Genomic DNA, 18,942 nt, shown 5'->3' with positions numbered 1-18,942 from the left:
TGCTTACTGGGCAGATGTTGAGCTTACTGTTCACTGGGAGATAGTGGCTCTAAAGATGGTTGCCTAATTAAGTAGTTTTGTTGCCTAAACCTACTTTTGGTGACAAGTCCTACATTAACTTTTAACACGTATGTTTATTTTGAAAAGACTCTATTCATGTAACAAGCAGAAGTGACATGCTGTCCCTAAACATCCCAAACTGATGCCAGAGGGGACCTAGAGCATCATAGTTTGAGGCATAGAGTGTATGTAAAGAAGGATGATGCATCTCCACTTACCCCCATTGTACAAACATGAAGCCAAAATATCCAGCATACGGTGGCTGCCATTTTGCACCGTTGAAATCATTTGGAGCCAGAGTCTGCGCAGTAATGATTTCAAGCCCATACACCCATCTGAACAATCGCGAACAGCGCCATTGATAGTGAGCATTCTGATTGGCACACACAGCTGTCAGTCATGGCCTCAATCCCCCTTTTCTAGCAACAAATTATAAGTAATAACCAAATTTATCAGAAAAACGGATACTTTAACAACCATCAGAGTGATAAGAACTACCTAAAATGACAGAAATCATCTTTGGAAAAAAATATTTAATGTGTACTATTGAGATTTTAATTTGGCCCACCCGCTAACATGGAGGCCATGAGGTTTATGACGTATAGTGCAGCCAGTCTATGGTTTGAAGCACAGGACCACTGACCAAGCTGTTGTCTTTGATGAGTTGGGAGTGAGAACATGTTGGGATATTTTGAAAATCCAGGTTCCAACCTACATCATTTTCCTTCATATAACTGTATTAACCTATGAGAAACCAGTGATAAAACCATTGTAATATTTTTTATTTATAACATAAAGATTGATGTCACTGCACATTCTCCCAACCATATATGAAAAGTAATTCTAGTATATTTCATCTTGGGTCTTAATTTTGAAATGTATGGCCTTCATTCATATTGATAAATATTACATTTTGGATGAGATCCAAATAATAAAGAGGGCTTTTATGGTGTATGTGAAATTTAGAGGCCATGTCATCTCCCTTAGAAGAGCTATTTTCTTTGTCTAATTCAGCAGAATTCTTTGGAGTTGGCTCATGTGCAGAACACCTGTCTGTCAACCTTGCAGGCACAGGGCCCAAGGCTGCCAGGCTGTGAGTGGGACTCACCTACAGTGGTTCTTTTCGAACATGACTGACACTTCGGAGACATGCACAGCACTGTGCGTCTCATCATCGCTGTTAGACAGACCAACACCTGCAGGTGGTCTTGGCTGGTATCTACAGAAGGTGGTGGCTTTGAAATCACTCAGCTTCAGTTCGAAGGATGTATTTTGTTTGTAGCAGAAAAGCGAGATAGGAATATTACATACCAGCATCACAGTCTTCAAGAGATGGACACAAATTACAAAAGTACATTTGTACTGAGGAGACAATGGAACATAAGTGCTGTAAATTAAATTAAAATATATTCTAGCTTAAAAAGAGGTGCTCCAAAACAGTTTGTATGGCAGTGGTGTCCTCATTCACTGCTAATACCTCACACCATTTTAAAAATCTGTTTTGCAAGCAGTCAGCAAATTTTCCTCTTTAAAATTAAATTTTAAATAAGAAGAACAAAAGCAATCCGCAGGAAAGCTTTTTGTCCCTCTGTGCTTTGAAAACCATTAAGGGCTGCAACCAAAAGCTCTCCTGAACAATCGCCCGTGGGGAATAACAACACTTTAAACAGGGAAAAAAAAGCTGAAAAGTAGCCAGTTTGTTTGCTCGGTTTATAAATAGCCTTTTCACCACAACAGAAGACCGTTGGAAAATTACACCTGAATGCAAACTCTCACTGTTCCCTTTTCTCCAACGTCATACAATAGAGCCATTCAGAGAGTGATAACCTGCTACTAAAGAGAATGTATTGTAGAGGCTGCTTCCTAGAGAAGGAAAAAAATATCCTTGAAACATTTCAATCAATTCTTTACCCTCAGTAATGATTTAGCTGAAATAAATAATGAGAGGTGGGAATTGGAGCTCTCTATTGCAATTAGTCATTTCAATTCTAAATATAATTTGGCTTAGTTGAAATGCCATGGCTTTGATTTCACAGTGTTTGTCTCCAAAGGTCAATCTAAAGGTTCTTCACTTCTTTTCTCTCCTCCTCGCTTCTCTTCCTTTCTTCCTGCTCCCAGATTTTTATAATTTCAACCAACACATACCCTGAGAAAGGCCACCATATTGCTGGGGGATCCTGGCACTATATCTGCAGCAGTGTTGTATCTTTAAGGCAGCCCACACAGGACAACTCTGTCTTGGTTGAATAGAACATGCATACAGAAATTCCCATATGGCATAGAGGGGACATGACAGAGGCAGGGAGCTGACAGGTAATATAGTAATGATGAATGCCAGGGGGACTCTCAGTGTAAGACTGCAAATGTGCATGATTCAAAAACAGGATTTCAGAATCTTGCAAAAGCAGATTTTGGCCCTTAACTGAATAAAAAATAGGCTTTTTATCAATTTCAAGCTACTATAACAACAACAAAAGTTGACAGATACAATTCCTTCCACAGAAACATCGGGTTGGAAAGAAAGTGCAACCTTTGGAAAAACGCATCTTGTCTTGGTGAAAGTTCACTATGAATTATTTGTGGTCTACCTTAACCTAAGCAATTCTGAAAAGCGTTCCTTCTCAGAAACAAGCTCACAATGAGACCCTTAGAGTTTCTCTCCTGCTATTGTAGCGCCATCAGAACAGCTCTGGGGATTACATGGTTTTGCAGTCTCAAATGGTTGCTCTGAGAAACAATTATCTGATTGCTACTTGAGGCTAAGGGATAAAAGGGTGTTCAATCTCCACAGAGGCCTGTTGTAAAGCAATACCAGGAGCAAACTTTCCTCCAATGCACAATGAAAACCAGTCATATTGTTGCAGAATTTAACTGATAAACACTGTGAGAATGACCAGTTATTTGTTATAAACAGCTAATGGTTGCTGGATGCTGACTCCAAAAAAGACTTCGGCTATAGAGAGGTCGATAGGAAAAAACTCCAAATCCTTTTTAAAAGCACACAGCCAATGACTTTTCCTCTACAAGCAGAGGAAGTTTTTTTTTTTTCCTTTTCCCTATAGTGCTACTTATCAATCTAAATTCTTTTGGTGTGAGTTGCTGAGTGTTGGAGATATCAGCCATAGAGATTTCTGCCTTCTCTTGAATATAATGGAACTAGATGGCACTCAGCTTGTGGTGCTAAAAGCCCCTAAAAATTACATTTGAAAAAGTCAACAGAATTCTATCTTTAATTCTACTGAATTCTTGACCTGGGATGATCAACTCATTAGCAATGTCTCTGTCCAGAAATAAGGGCCGAGTTACTCAAGATAATCCACAGACCTTGTTGTGAGAAGTTTCATGTCGGAACTGTATTTTCTTTGTACCAAAATACACCTGCCAACTGCATCATCATGCAGAAGGAAGCGTGCATTTACATATGAACGAGAGGCTCGTGCTCGTGACAGAGTAAGATGTAGACTTTAATGACGCCCTCCTCAACTGAGCAGTAACGTTAGCAACCTCAGTGGGGCTGGGTGCACTAGCAGTAGATGCACACTTCTTTCTATGCAGTGATACAGTTGGCAGGTGTAGTTCGGTAGAAAGAAAATGGTTCTATCATGAAGCTGCTCACAACAAGGTCGAAAATTTATCTAGAGTAGCCAGGTAACGATTTGTGGAAAGAGACATTTTATTTTTTATTGTTTTTGGCTCTTTGATCACTACAGGTCAAGTGCCACTTCTTCCATTTCTTTGGAGAAGAGGTAGACATCTTTATGGCTGAAAACTCCAGCACCTCACACCAAAACAATATTCATTGACAGACAGCACTACAGGTAAGAGGAACACTATGTAGTTTTAATTTTCGGGTGAACTGTCCCTTTAATGAGGCCCTCTAATGAAGATCAAGGGCTGTATTCATAACAGATCCTCTCTTCCCTCTAAGGGTCCTCCTAAATGGCACTGAAGGTGCTTAAGTTATTCACAAAGCTGCTGAGAGCAACTTTAGCAGGGAATGTAAAGAACTCCCTAGTTAACAGAAGAGGCACGGTTGACTCCATTGCTATGGATAACATCATATTTCATGGATTAATGCGATGGCTACAATGGTTAGTGTGTGACAGGTGACCGATCTGAATGGATGGATGGACAGGTGTTTGGGTAGGTAGGATATAAACATAAGAATAAACATAATTTTGATATTCTATAAACTGCATCACAAATGTCATACTGTACATAAAGTCAGCTACTGACCGTTAAATAGACTGTGTCTGGCATCAAATACCATCAGCACCTAATACTTTTTCCAGCGGACAAAACCTATCATCAGACTTTGATGTGATAATTCTACATATATCAGTGTTTTACTGGATAATCCTGTCTATTACAGTTGGCGATAATTGAATGTGCACTACATGAGCTCTCAAACAAATTGGGATCTGAAGAGCGCACTTTTGGTCTAATGAATAATTCTGATGGACGGCTAAGGCTGAGATCATCAGCGCTGACAACTGTAGTTTTATGTTGTCTAATTAGCATAGAATTGTGCAAACCATTATCTCTTTTGTTATTGGATTGTTTTAATATATTGGTGGGTTGACTGAATCCTCCTTAAAAGGCAACGATCCAAATATCATTGCATTATATCAAAACACAGGCTTGATAAGGTGCATTTAGGGACACGTGTGGAGAGTTTTGTGACTGTATGTCAAACTGTGTGTATACAATCAGATTTGTAAGTGTGTGAAAGAATATCTGAATGTGTAGTGAGATGAGTAATGTGTACAGGAATCTGCAGATGTGTATTTAGAATCTGTCAAACCGTAGGACTTTTTAGTGTATGGGAAATGTAGAATTGTTTCACCTTCCGTTGAAGAACTCCTTTCTTTTGTCCAATTCAGTAGCATTCTTCCGAGTTGGCTCATATGCACAGCACCTGTTTATCAACCTTGCAGGCACAGGGACCAAGGCTGCCAGGCTGTTAATGCAGCTCACCCAGACAGAGGTTCTTTTCTAACATGACTCACACCTTAAGTCGAAAAAATCTCATCATGATCGTCAGGGATCAGAGTATCTCAGCGTTGGGTGGAACACTACAAATTTAGAACAAAATGTCTCACAAACTGGGGATGTGGAAATTTTAAAAAAAGTGGGCGTTTACTAGTCAGGGGGGATCAATGAAAAGAAAATATCAAGTTGCATTATGGGAAATGTAGTCCAGTGGTTTTGGAGCTTGACAGATAAAAGCAACTGAAACTCAGAACATCTCAGCTTCCTCTGTATTGATCTTGACCATTTTTATGCATTTCCCAAGAAGCCCAACTTTATGGAAGTTTAAAGGCAGTGCAAATAACATCTCTCAACAAGCTCTTTACAGTGAGGGATAGAGAGCATGAAGAACACAAGTGTTGCAGCCAAAGTTCAGACAGTTTAGTTTATTTCATGTGAGGAATTTTCTGTATTTGTGTTTTTGTGCCGTTATTAATGGTGTAAAGTTGGCAGGGCTGCATTGGAAAAAAAGCGATACTATTTATAATGTATGTCCATGCAAAAATCAAGATTTAGCTAGTTGTGCGGTTGTTGCTGGTGTCAGTCAAACCTGATTGAACCACACCCACACAGTCCTGATGAAGCAGTTTACTGAGGTTTTGAGTGTTTGTATTGAAACAAATAATACTGATGTTGGGGGTTTTATTAAACTGTAACTGATTGCTGTTTATTAAGTCATGAATATTTAATGTTTTCGAGAAACATGGAGCAGATTTTCCTCTGTGAGGTTTAAAAAAAGTGAATATTTGGAGGTGCCTCTGTCTAAACCGACAGGTCAGTGGGATATCAAATTCATGTGGAAGTCTCACTTGCTCTCTGCTTCTGTTGTATTTTTGGTTTCAACAACTGACAAGATGGCAGCAGGTTGAAACCCAACTTCACTGCCTATTATCTAATCCTTTAGTTTAGCATGTTCTAGACGTTTAACAGGAATTCAAGCAATAACATATTCATTATGTATGTTACAGTATTATGGCATTGTAAAAGTGCAACTAAGGAATCTGTTATCAAAAGCGTATCTGGGCTCTCATTTAAAGCTGGGGTAAAGCAAAAATAAGTATGTATGCTGAGCTTGTGACACCACAAAAATGTCTTGCTAACCACCCAGCCAAATTTGAATGAAAACTGTATGAAAAATAGCCAGTATTCTCTGCTCTGAAACTCTAGGGCCATTTCCGCTGAAGGTCCAATGTGGCAGCAATGTTGGCAGCAATAAGTATAGGCAGTCAGTGCAGTGGGACAAAGTGACAAATCAGCATTTCTAGTAAATTATTCCAGGGAAATTTTTCAAATTCTTAACCAGCTCTATGTCTATGTTTGTCTCAACCTCCCTCTATGCTGCTGCGCTTGGAGCTAACCAAGGTGGGGGCCTGCTAATTGACACAAAACCCCTCCTAGCAGGTAGGTAAGTGGGGAACTCCAGGCTGGCAGCATGGAGAAAGGTTCAGTGTTGTTCATTTGCGTGTACTGCTCATGCTGCAATGACACACAGCTGGCTGAAAGGTTGAAAGTTTCCCTTTCACCTTTCCCCCTCTCTCTAAAATACACTGCTCAGTCATCAGTCCTGACAATTGTAATGTTGCCATAATGCATTAAGCTATTAGTTTGCACATCAGGTTTGGCTGGTTGTTAAATACATACATACAGCTTTGTTCTCATAATCGGTCTGGTGAGTGCGGCTAGGCTGTTGTAAATAACGTTAAGTGTTGTAACTCCCGATTTAACATGGGGAAAAAGCACCAATGTTATGCACACAAAAACAGTACAAAACAATTAAACAGTCTAACTCCACAATGCTGTGCTGCAGTATAATACACAGTCTTTTGGCATGTATTCAGCAAGTATTTTCTTTCATGTATAACACTTTTAGAAACAAATCAGATTTTACATTAGGCTACCTAAACTTTAATGAAGAGATACAGCAGCTCTGCTTGACAATGGTTGTTGTTGTATTTTGGCACTTGCCTTTACATGTGTTGTTGCAGGTTGTTATATTAAAATTTAATCAACGTTCAATGTTTTGCTGGGAAATGTGGCTAAAGGTTCCCATGTGATTAGCACTTTGGCAGAGAACTGATGCAAATGTGCAAAACTGAGTTCTCAATGTGCCAATGAACTGAGGCTGGATGCAAAAAAATATGAACACAGAGCCAGACTTATTGACTTCACAGTGTTGTCCTCCACAGCCTTCTGTCCAAAAAAACAGATAAGGTCTCAGTCATTACGGTAAGACATGACAGCTGATAAGATACTTTATTTATTTCATTGGCTGTGTTGTTATCAGATCACTCTCAAGTCTCAAGGTACTGTTATGCTATCCGTAGCGAATAGCAGGCCACATGCTGCAAATAAATAAATGCAGAAATAAACAACTAAGGAAAATACACAGCACACAGCAAATGCTAAAATTTAGCACAAGGGACAGTACAGGGATTATGTGTGTAAATGTGCCATCTGGGACAACAGTGTGTAGTGTAGGAGGTGCTGTGATCTTGTCTTGAGTCATCTCATCTTTGGGACACAATTAATTCAGCATTTGCCTGCTAGCTACCTGCTATTCTTCAATCATTTCAATAATTATTTTCAATTAGGATCTCATTTGGAGCCATACATTGTTTGGTTATAAACAACTGATTGCCGAAAAAAATCAATTGCAACAGTCCAGGGCCTCTGAAAGTATATGGCTTGAAAACAGTTTGATACCCGGCACGAGAGAGTACAAATACCAATTACCAGGCTCACTGATTTGTGACAGACTTTAACAAGATTTAGGACAGAAAAGGACAGATCCAGCACTATTGTGATTTGAGTCTTTGCAGAGGCCAGGCAACATAAAAATGACAAGCAGCATTCCCCTGTGTGTCAATACATAGTTAAAGTTATACACTAAACAAGAAAGTGAATTTTGCATAATCCCAAATGAACTTCTTTATTTTTGCCTGCTGCTGTCACTCTAAGTCATGTTGATATGTGTTATGAGGAAGCAACCAAACACTATTACCTTATCCTATAATTAATTAATGACTATCCTGTAATTAATTAACATCTAAATTTTAATTCATCACCCCCCCTTTCCATTTTATAGTCACATTAATCATGGCAGTCAGTGTACCAATCACTCTCCTGGCAGTGTTAATTGTTGAGCAGTAATGAAGCTACAGTGGTCTTCTGAGAATAGCAGTGAGTTGTGATTGATTAACAGTTAAAGGATCATTGATTTACTGGTCTCTGGGTGCTGAATAAGCACCGTCGACTCTGTCAGATGGCACCAGGATGTCCTGGGTCCAGCTCTGAGCCCCTCAGCACAGACTTACAGTCCTACTAGGATTCAGACTCCTACATGTTAGAGTGGGATTTGGTAGAGGTATATTACTGCCATGATGACTTGTCGCAGTGAAGCCAGTGGGTGTTTTCTGCTTAAATGACAGCCTGATTGTTCACTTTACACTGGGATTCATGCTGCTATAAATCTCTGTTTTTGTATGGTGCTAAAGTGCTCAAAACCTGGGGGGAAAAACAAGCAGAAAAAAGTAAAGAGAAGAAAGAAAATAACAAGTGTGTCAGAAAAATTGTCACATATTTACAGTCGAGACAACAAAACTTGCTACAACACGCATCAACCTTAGCACCAGACAAAGCATTTATACACATTAAAACACATTTCTTTTAATAATGATGATTTTTTCGTGTCCAGTGCCTACATTTAAAAATGTTTTACAATATCTGCACAGACATCTACAGTACCTATGTTATGATTAAAAATGTATAGTATTAATGGATTGAATGATTAGTTTTATGTAAATGGGGTCATACATAGGGATAAACCCACAGATATTATTAGATTAGAGTTATTAGAGTTTCAGGGTCCTCTAGTCTATTGAGCTTTTGCTACACCAGAACAGCCATTCTCCAGACCTACGCTAGTAACCGTAACTCAGCATGGGAGGCCTGTCATTCACTCCTTGCATGCAGGCTCACTTGCTATCTCTAGATATCATTGTCCAGGGCTGTCAATGGAGACATCAGCTATTCTACAGCTGATTCACAATCAGCCAATAACACAGAGACACTGCCTTTCCATTAGCCCATCATCTTGCTGCTTCTGGTTTTAAATATGGTTCTTTTTCTGCCTGTAGTTCTTTCATGCTGCAGCCTTGTGCACCCTCCACTTCCACAACTTAAAGGACACACTACTTCCTGCATTTGGAACTGAGAGTGGCATTGTTTGTAAATTATACCCTATGGAATCATCCAATATGAATGTAAATTCTCTGACTGAGCAGAAGAAATTCATAAAGCAGCAGTAAATTGTGATAATGTTAACTTATCTAATCATAATGTTGCTTGTAATCAGCTTTGTTGGCTTGAGAACAAGACATTTTAGCCTTGTTTGCAGTGCAGCAGTGTAGTGCCTCAGTCACTGAGCAAATGCCAGAATGGTGGGTGGTGGTAGATTGAGATTTTGAAACTCCATTGGGAGGGAAAGTTTGATCTAAAGCAGGAAGTGCAATTTTAAAACCAAAAGTCTCAGCACTTGACAAAGTAATCATTTAGTCACTGGGATTGATCAGCAGTCCTGCAGAGTCAACTTTGAAGCAAATACTGGTCGGTTTGTGCAGTGGAGCAGCAGAAATTTAATTAATTGTGTTAAATGAAAGCTTTGACTGTCACCTCCGAAATGAGTTTAATTTGATACTGGAGCATTTACAGGGAACCAAAACAGCTGCTTTTTGGGAGGATGTTATGTTGTAAACTATGTGGCACCATGCATCTTCAGAAATACGGTAAGTAGGCCACATTGTGCCAAGACATGGTTGAAGAAAAGCTAATTAACAAAATCAGAAATGTCCAGGGGTACCACAGCGTGCTTCAGTGGTTTGCACTGCCGCCTCCCAGCATAAAGGGTCTGGGCTGAACTTCCCACCCCATGGCTCTTTCTGTGTGTGTTATTTAAGTTTCCTCTGGATTCTCCTGATTTCACCCAAAGCATGCTGGGAGTGACTCCAGAGTCATAAAACCCTTGAGAGAAATATGAAAATGGCTGGTAATAGCAATATACTGCATATTGGTGCTATACATAGCTAATAGCAAGTCTGATTTATAGATCAAAACTAACCATCTCTCAGCTCATCTCTAAACATGTGAATCGACCTGCTGAGGAGGCTTCGGGAAGAAAATGTGATACAGTAACACAACTCATTGTGATAGGTAGAGTGTCCCAAATGCATCATACTGGAAGCATCAAATAACATGTCAATAACTGCATCCGATGCATTTATATAGGTACTGAATCACACTTACTTTTTAGAGATTTTAATGAATATTTGGGTTTTATTTTGCAAAACAGTCTATTTTAGAGTTCAGATGGATATGTTTCTTTGCTGGTATTTGTTTGTTGACTATAAGTCTCTCTGGGTTACCATTCGTTTGACAGAAGAAGCCCCCTCATACTCAGCCCTGTGGCGCACTGTCAGGCGAACACACCACAGTATCAATCAATATCATATTTCACTTTGAGACATAAAGCGTTTTGTTGTACACTGCCATGCATTGCTTCTGTGGAGCCCTTTATATAATACATCAACCTTCCCTGGCAGCAGAAACCGAGAGCAAAACCAACAAAATAAATACTTTACCTGTTATGTGACAGTATGCAATGAATCAAATACTCCTACGTGCCCAAAGGATAATAAGTCAGGAGAGAATTATTAGTGAGGGGCCACAAGGTGGGGGAAGTGGACGGTGCCTGGGACTGTTGGGTAATGGTATTTCTCATCTGGCATTTCAGTCAGTGGCCACATGAGCTGGGGCATCAGCCAAATATCCAAGCACAACAACATGGGCTTGTCTGGAACATTAAGCTATCTGTGTGTGCAAACCTAATTGATGAAGATAATAGACCTTTCTCACAGCTCACATTTGCTCAGTTCAATCAAGTGTCCTGGTGAGGACCTTGGAGTTGACCATCCACTAAGCCTCACCCACCTTAGTTACGGTTGCTTTGCCTTTGAAGCTTTGCATTCTGGCACAGCACCTGTGCATCGTGCAATGATAATTGGGTGCAGATATACCAGTTGGAATTCTTAGTAAATTTGGGAATAATGAGTCCTTGGTGCCAGACAGAGGCAGACAAAAGCAGGGTTCTCATTTCTAGCTCTTGATTACAAATTGAAATTACAACTGCTGCTATTTGATTAGAAAATGTGAGATAAGATTGTTTCAACATAGCCCTGTTTAGCTGCTTAGCTTACTAGTTTGTATTTTCATGTTATCACTTTACGACGGACGAAAAGCTTTCAAGACGTGGACTAAGTTAATCAAGTGTTTGGGGACAGCGAGTTTTGCTGGGGCTGCTAGCGTGTAAAGTTCTCCCATTGCAAGAGCAGGATAGACCTATTAATGTTACCCTACACCCTGATAGCACTGAGGTCAGTCCTGAACTTTATTTTCTATGTTATCTTAAAACCCCCACAAGCTAATGTAGCTAGCTCACAATGTGTCATGGCCTTGGAAGTTACATTTGTCTACTAATGTAGGTAGTTAGCTAATTAAGGCCCTGACACACCAAGCCGATGGTTGGCCGTCGGACAATGTTGGACCATTGGTGAGCATCCATGGCCCTTGTCGCTGCAGTGTGTCCTGCACCATTGGCCCTCGTCAGTTTTTCCCCCCACCGTTTCAGCATGTTGAACGAGTGATTGCTGAGCCCATCGGTGAATAAAATCACTTTGATTGGCATTTGAGCTCAGCACATGGAGGAGAAATAGCCGTAAGGGAAATAAAAGAAGAGCGAAAGTCAAGAGGGCGTGAGACCAAAACAAACTTGTTACATAAGATAAGATTACTTTTCCTTAGCTCTTTAACTCAGCAGAAACATTTCCTGTTTCACATTTCCAACACTGTTCAGTAGTGCACAGTAAATATGCTCTGTTCTTACAACATTGGATTGTGTTGTTAATGTTTTCAACTGGCTACTAGCATCAAGAAGGTCATCCAGTTTCACTTTGGTATTATGATTACAGATGACCACCATCTACTGGTGTGGAGAATTATTTCCTCTCTATTGTGTCTGGGCCTTTAACCAGACATGCTAGGGATTACAGCTTACTGTAGAGCAGACACAGTTAGATGGATCAATCCTAAATCCTGCCCTCTTAGTAACTGTTGCTATGTTGGATAAGCTTGACAGATAGAAACATGGTGATGTCGGTTCTGGTGTCAACATACAAGGGACAAGTACAAACTAAGAATGACAAGACTATCAGTCAACAAGACTCCTGCATGGTTGGGTATGTGTCCCCAGCAGTGCTGGGTAAGGATTACTTTAAAAGTAATCAAAGTACGTTACTGTGTTACTTTTTTTAAAAAAAGTAACCAGTTACTTTACTGCGTTACTCGATGAGTAAAGTGACTCAATTACTTTAAAAGTACTTCCAACGTTACTCCCTGAGAAAAGTAACGCAAGCACTTTTAAAGTAGTTTTGAGTATTCTACATTTCCTATTGGGCAATGGACCACAGGGCGCTAAGCCTACATTTTTTTGTCTCCAGAATTAAAGTTATGGACCACTTGCCCTTCACTGAGATCCAATTCTCCCATCACAGCCATCACTTTGACCAGTAGAAACACAGAACGATCTGCTGCTGTAGACAACTGTATGACAACAACACCCCAGCATTTTAATATTTCCTCTAGGGATGTTACCACACAGAGTAAAAGGGGGAAATGATGTTGTGAAACAGCAGAGGCACTTTGTCAACCCGCTGAGTTAACGTTACTGTCATTAGCATCAAGCTAGCAAACAATGGTACATCCTCACGGTCGGACATAAAGTAATAACATTAACAAATAGCAGCGGGGCTTTTACTCACCACAACTGCAGAGGCTCCCAGCTTCATTTGAAACGACGGTCCGTCGTTATAGACGGTCCGTTTTTTATTAATCCCTTTGTGTGTTTATATATTTACTTTTTATCTGCTCCCGTTGTCTTTGTAAAGTTAACATATCGCACCGTCATTTCAAACTCAACACTTGTTTCAAATTAAAAGCCCCTTATAACCTCGGCTGAGAGAATCCCTCCATTTTCTAAATAGGCTTTTATTCTGAAACATTTGTCAGAACTTCCTGTGGAAGATACAATAGCTTGACAGTTTACATGTGGCACTTCAAATGTAGCTCCTGCCATCTGCTGACGCTTTTAGGTGACTACAACAACATGTCGGCTGGCACATGAACAGACAGTGACTCAAATAATAGTGAAAGTAATAAAAATAGGACAAGAATAACCCGATGACATCACACACACCGTGAAAGGCGACCGGGGATAATTGGTGAGTACCAGTGTGTAGCGTGTACCAGGCATAATGCAAGTCCTGAGTCTGAAATATGTCTGTCAGCGAGTCCTCCTCCACCTATTTAGACTCCACCGTAGACACCGGCAGCATTTCTCTGACCACGTAGTGAGCCACAAGCTCCGTGGCTTCTTTCAGACTGATAGGTTGAAAGTTATCTCCGTTATTAGAACCAAACGACAACCGTTGCTGTTTCGGAGCTGAAGGACCAGCGTTCTAAAAGTAACGGAAGTAACTGATGTCTTGTTTGAAAATGCACTTAAGTATTTGATTACTCATACAGCAAACTAACACGTTAGGTTACTCGTTATTGCAAAAAGTAATCAAAGTACTCTAACACTTCGTAACGCGTTATACCCAACTCTGGTCCCCAGTAAAGTATGTTTGTCTCTCTTTACTGTAGCAAGTTACGTTAGTTATTGTGGGGTGACAAGTAGCCTTACAGAAATAATATAAATATTTAAAATGGATGGATGGATCTTAAAAACACATCTGTTATTTTCAAAATCTCTTTAACGTTACCACAAAATAAAAATAAAAAGAGGAAGAAACCTGGCTGATGTTCTTGATCTGACATTAGGCCAACTCCTCTTGATGTGACTATATGTTAGCTGTCTGGTTTACTAGCATTTTGCTAACATCAGCTAACTTAAGAACTGACTAAATATAATGTAATTTGTCCATGAAGATTTTGGCATACCCCCAGCCCCATCTTTTAACAATCTTTAATTTTTGTTTTTCTTTTTTTTTTTAGACGAGCGTGGCACATGGCATGCAGTTTGTAAGTATAAAAGGAAAAGGGAAAAGTTGACCGAGGCTCTGCCAGACTCCAAACTTGCTCAACTGTTACTGGAGCACAGAGTAAATAAGAGACAAGACATCGAGAGAGCTAGAGAGAAGCCATTCCTTTTTCTTTTGTAGCCAATATTTGGTTTTAGAAAAGCTAATAAAAGACACTACCATTCACCACCACTGTTCAATACAGAGTATTTACAGCTGTAGTACCATGCACATTGCTTTATCATGCAAAGAAATCCAAAGCTTCACAGGCCGGCCAAGTTTAGCAAACAGTTAACTGTATTACCTCCACAGAGTGCAGTTGTTATTAATGTCATTATTTCCTCTTGTGGTCTTCCCGCCATGACAGGCACAACTTGATTTTAAAGATTATTTTTAGGAAAAGGATTTTCATGATGTCATACCTCATTTTTGATACCAATTAATAGTCTGCATATTTTTCAACAGCCAATCAATGTTTGTAAGTGCCTCTCTAATTAACCCACAGTGATGTTTAGGTGGGTGGAGGGCTTCAAGTGGCATCCACATGAATGCCATGACCAAAGGTCTCTCAGCAGAAAATTGCACTGTAACAAAATGATCAATGTTACTCACTTCACCCACTGGTTTAAATGTTTTTGCTGATCGGTGTAAACAGGTCATTCTAAAGTCACAAACACACGACGATTCTTTCAGGTGGTTATACACTAATGAAAACATTGATATTAATATCAAATTCAGCCAATAAATCTCCCTAAATCCTACACATTGGGCCTTTAAGGGTCCACCCACACAGTCAGTTTCTCTTGCTGCCCTGGAAAGACCCCTGTGAGGGCATGAACAGCCCTAACTTGACTTAAATCTCTGTTTCCTGTTTTCTGTATTTGGCTGTGATACCTGACTTTACCATGTTTCTGTATTTGGTTGTGTATTCTATGTTTGGAGCACATTCTTTATTGCTGCATGTGTGTGGTCAAATTTGGGAAGATGTTTTCTGTTAATTATGTTTCGTTATGTTATGTAAGTTGAAGTGAATTGAGCTATAAAAGCCACCGTACTTTTTTGGCCTTTTATCTTGTTCCATCCCCACCTGGAACAGAACCAGGAGCATGAAACCATTTCCACGTTTGTCATCTTGATTAGGACATGGATTTTAGAGACCTCTTGTAAGTCCCATCAAAGCTCCACCAAATTTAAACCTGGGCAGAAGTCTCATTAGCCTGAATAACTAAAAGCACCCATGTGGGTGTCCAATGCCTTTAATCTCAAATCTTTCTGAAGCAGCATGACAAGTGTAGGCTAGGAATGAAGCTAAGCAGAAGTTCAGTCAGGAAGACATTTGGCTACTCATGCATTTTTACTCTCTGTGTCTCTTACAACTAAATCAGCTGACTCTGGGGTTCACTCTTCCAGTTAAACCAACCAGATTTTACCATGACTTCCGTGAGCCAATCATACAATACCATACCATTGACCAGTTGTCATTTTGGTGTGAAAACAATAGGTGTGTTTACATGGACTTATAACCCATTTATGAGGCTTATCCAGGTTATGATCATATTCCAGATGTGGTGTTCACAAGCACAGAGAAATTGGATTAGGCTGTCAGTAGGTGGGTTTCCATCCACCTATTTTTATTCGCATTTTCAACAATTGCAAAAAAAAAAAAAAACTTGAATGGAAACGCCAGAAATTCGAAAAAGGGCTGAAATATTGCAAAAAAGTTTTTACGCTTGGAGGGGGTAGAAAAGTCAGCATATCGATATTAGGAAAATGCGACTTTGGCAATGGAAACAGATTTAGCAAATAAACAATGACGTAGGCTACCGAATCATACTTCTACTTCACACACACACACCTGTGTGAACTTAGAGAGAGGTAATTACTCCAGTGTCAGGTGAGTGTAGGTTATTTCACAGCTTACCTGAATAGACTGGATGTGTTGAATACCGCTGCATCATGTGCGCTGCCTGGTGTACCAACACAGACATCACGGCATTATGTAGGCTATGCTGACAACGCTGATATGAGTGTGATGAGAGCTCTCACAATAGCCAAGAAGTTCCCAAGGAATCTCTCCATCTCGCCGTAGTCATGGATGTGCCGGTAATTGTTTACATCAGTTGTGGACATGAGACGCTCTCAATGACATCATCTCATGGCGCCATCTTCTACGGGTGTTTTTTTGCATTTTATTTTTCATGAGAAGCGCCACCTTCTGCTTGACCTGTTGACTCCCAATACTCGCAAAACAATAATGAATGGAAACGTGCATAAAGTCGCATTTTCTTTTGCGCATTTTCACAAAATTCGCTTAAAATTTGCGATACATTTGGATGGACACCCAGCGACTGCACTGTCACTGTTACTGCGAGTAGTACGGGGGGGCAGTGGATGAAGATACACAGTGGATAGATATGCAGCGACTTTCATTACCAAAAGACAAAACTCTGTTTCTTCATGACTCCAGAAGTGAGACAATTTCGCTGCTGCCATTTTTTTTTTATATTTCTGTCACAACAATTGGCTGAAGCCATGCCTCTGCAGGTCAGGTTCTGTTCTCATGCACTGGGCATACATTTTCCTACGAAAATTAATGCACCAAAATCCATACATATCCTTCGCAATCATGAGCCAGTAATATGTGCATTACCCATGTATTTGGGAAGACTGCAATCACTTGACCAATCCGCTGACGGGAGAAAAGAAGGAAGTGGTCTTGTAAGGTGGCAGGTCGGGGTGGTGGATGGGTCACAAAATACCGGCATTCCCCTGGGTCAACTATACTAGCAGCAATGGTGGTATAGTGGTAAGCATGGCTGCCTTCCAAGCAGTTTACTGGGGTTTGGTTCCTGGCCATCACACTTCTTTGTGGGTGGCAGTAGCTCAGTCCATAGCGACTTGGCTTGAGAACCAGGTTCAAGTTCCCATACAGACCAAGCATGGAGTGTGGACTGCTAGCTGAAGTGCCAGTTCGTCTCCTGGGCATTGCCGAGGTGCCCTTGAGCAAGGCACTGGACCCCCAACTGCTCGGGGTGCCCCCCAAGGCGGCCTCGCCCTGACGTCCCTCCATTAAATGCATGTATAGGTCCTGTTTGTGCATGTGTTTGTATTTTGGGCCTGCGTGTACTGTGTATGACAAATCCCCTCCTCTTTCTGCTTCATTTGAAGGTACATTGGCATCATGTTTCTTTTCCAAAACCTAACCACAGTACCTTTGCTTGCTTTAACCTTACCTCTGTAACTTTATGTTAAGTACATAACACCATTTGTGCTGTACTAATTTATAGGTATCATTTGAATCGTGTGTGCATTTTTGTAGAATATCATACAAACGGTTGCATGAGGATACATTACCCAGGTAGTCGGTGGCTCTCAATAACTGGGATAAGGTGTATACGTGCAACAGTATTGTGGTTTCTTTTGGAATACTGCTGGTATCATATTTGGGCTTCTTATAAACAAGATGAGGGCGTTTTCAGGTTTCTGAGAATGCAATATGGTGTTTACATACTCAAATACAGAAATTGGGTACAAATGTATTATTCATGTCCATGTAAATGCACTCAATGCAACCCTCCTTCACCCAGTTCACCTCCTACATCCAGCATCTCGGGGTACTTCCATCATCAGAAATCCTGCTCCACATCACATCCATCCACATTCTCAGGTGTCTCCATCGCTTCAGCACCACCAGTGTCTACACTCCATCAGGGGGATATACCTGAACTACTCATGGCATGTGTACCTCCTAAGAAACTGATATCGCAAAAGGTCTTATCACCAAAAACTCTTCATGTTTTTAAGCTTTATTTTGCACCATGTTAGTACATTTATTTCACTCTTAAGTGAATTCTCTCCTGATCAAGGACCGACTCCCACGTGTTGTCCTGAGGTTATGCATTTTTAGTCTTATTCCTATCTTTATATGTAAATAAGTTTTTTTCTCTTTTTTTACACATATTGCAATCTCCAGTTGTAGGTGGTCTTTAATTGAGGTGAAATCTGTGTGCTACGATCTGTGTATCCTTATGACCTGCTGCTTCCATTCACTATTAAGCTGGCAAAAAGTACAACACAGGCGCAGTCCCACATAACTACACAGCACAATTACCTGTATGACAAAAGAATAAATGCTGCGACCATGATCAGGGTGTTTGCTCTTGATGAATCATCAGTGTAAGAGAATATTTTTGCTCAAAGGAAAATTATTCCCACATATAGCCTATCAATAAGGCCACTGAGAACATTGTTTGAGGATCTGTAAGCATGTAGATTTTCTGTCACGCAAATCGAAACAATCACACCTTTGCAAATCTCACTGCAGCCTATCAACTCTTATAAAACTTGTTAAGTTCGCACCCTTTTTTTTTTCTTTTTTCCCACAAGCGCTTCAGTGAACGTGGGACAAAACATATTCACACCAAGATGCCCAGATGGTTTGCTGCAGATTCAAATTTCACTGGGTTCAGGGGTGGTTTGTTACAAAAACACCTTTAATTATCGTTTTGTTTTGTTCTTAGATAAAAAGTTTATGGAATGTGGCTTTATGAGCATATTACATTTAAACTCCTGCTAAAATGCTTTAATAATACAACCCTCATTGCATTGCAAGTTTATGAAATTCCATCCCTCAATGATCAAGGTCAGACTCTCAGGTGCTATTCACTTTAATGACTACAGCTCATTACAGAAGCCCTCAAAGGTCGGATAAATTCATGTA

General features: G+C 40.2%; 1 protein-coding gene across 1 annotated transcript in view; it reads right to left on the bottom strand.

Annotated features, from left to right (window-relative positions):
• cntn3b (contactin 3b) overlaps nt 1-12,981 on the bottom strand; it is a 159,395-nt gene extending 146,414 nt beyond the window's left edge. Inside the window, exon 1 of the mRNA XM_049573078.1 lies at nt 12,963-12,981. The gene's annotated coding sequence lies outside the window, so the exon portion shown is untranslated. The remainder of the gene's footprint in view (nt 1-12,962) is intronic.
• Between the last annotated feature and the right edge of the window lie 5,961 nt (nt 12,982-18,942).

Source organism: Epinephelus fuscoguttatus, linkage group LG1 (assembly GCF_011397635.1).
Source record: "Epinephelus fuscoguttatus linkage group LG1, E.fuscoguttatus.final_Chr_v1".
NCBI classification, from domain to species: domain Eukaryota; kingdom Metazoa; phylum Chordata; class Actinopteri; order Perciformes; family Serranidae; genus Epinephelus; species Epinephelus fuscoguttatus.
Note: the sequence above shows the minus strand (reverse complement) of the source record. Positions and strands in the feature narration are given on the sequence as shown.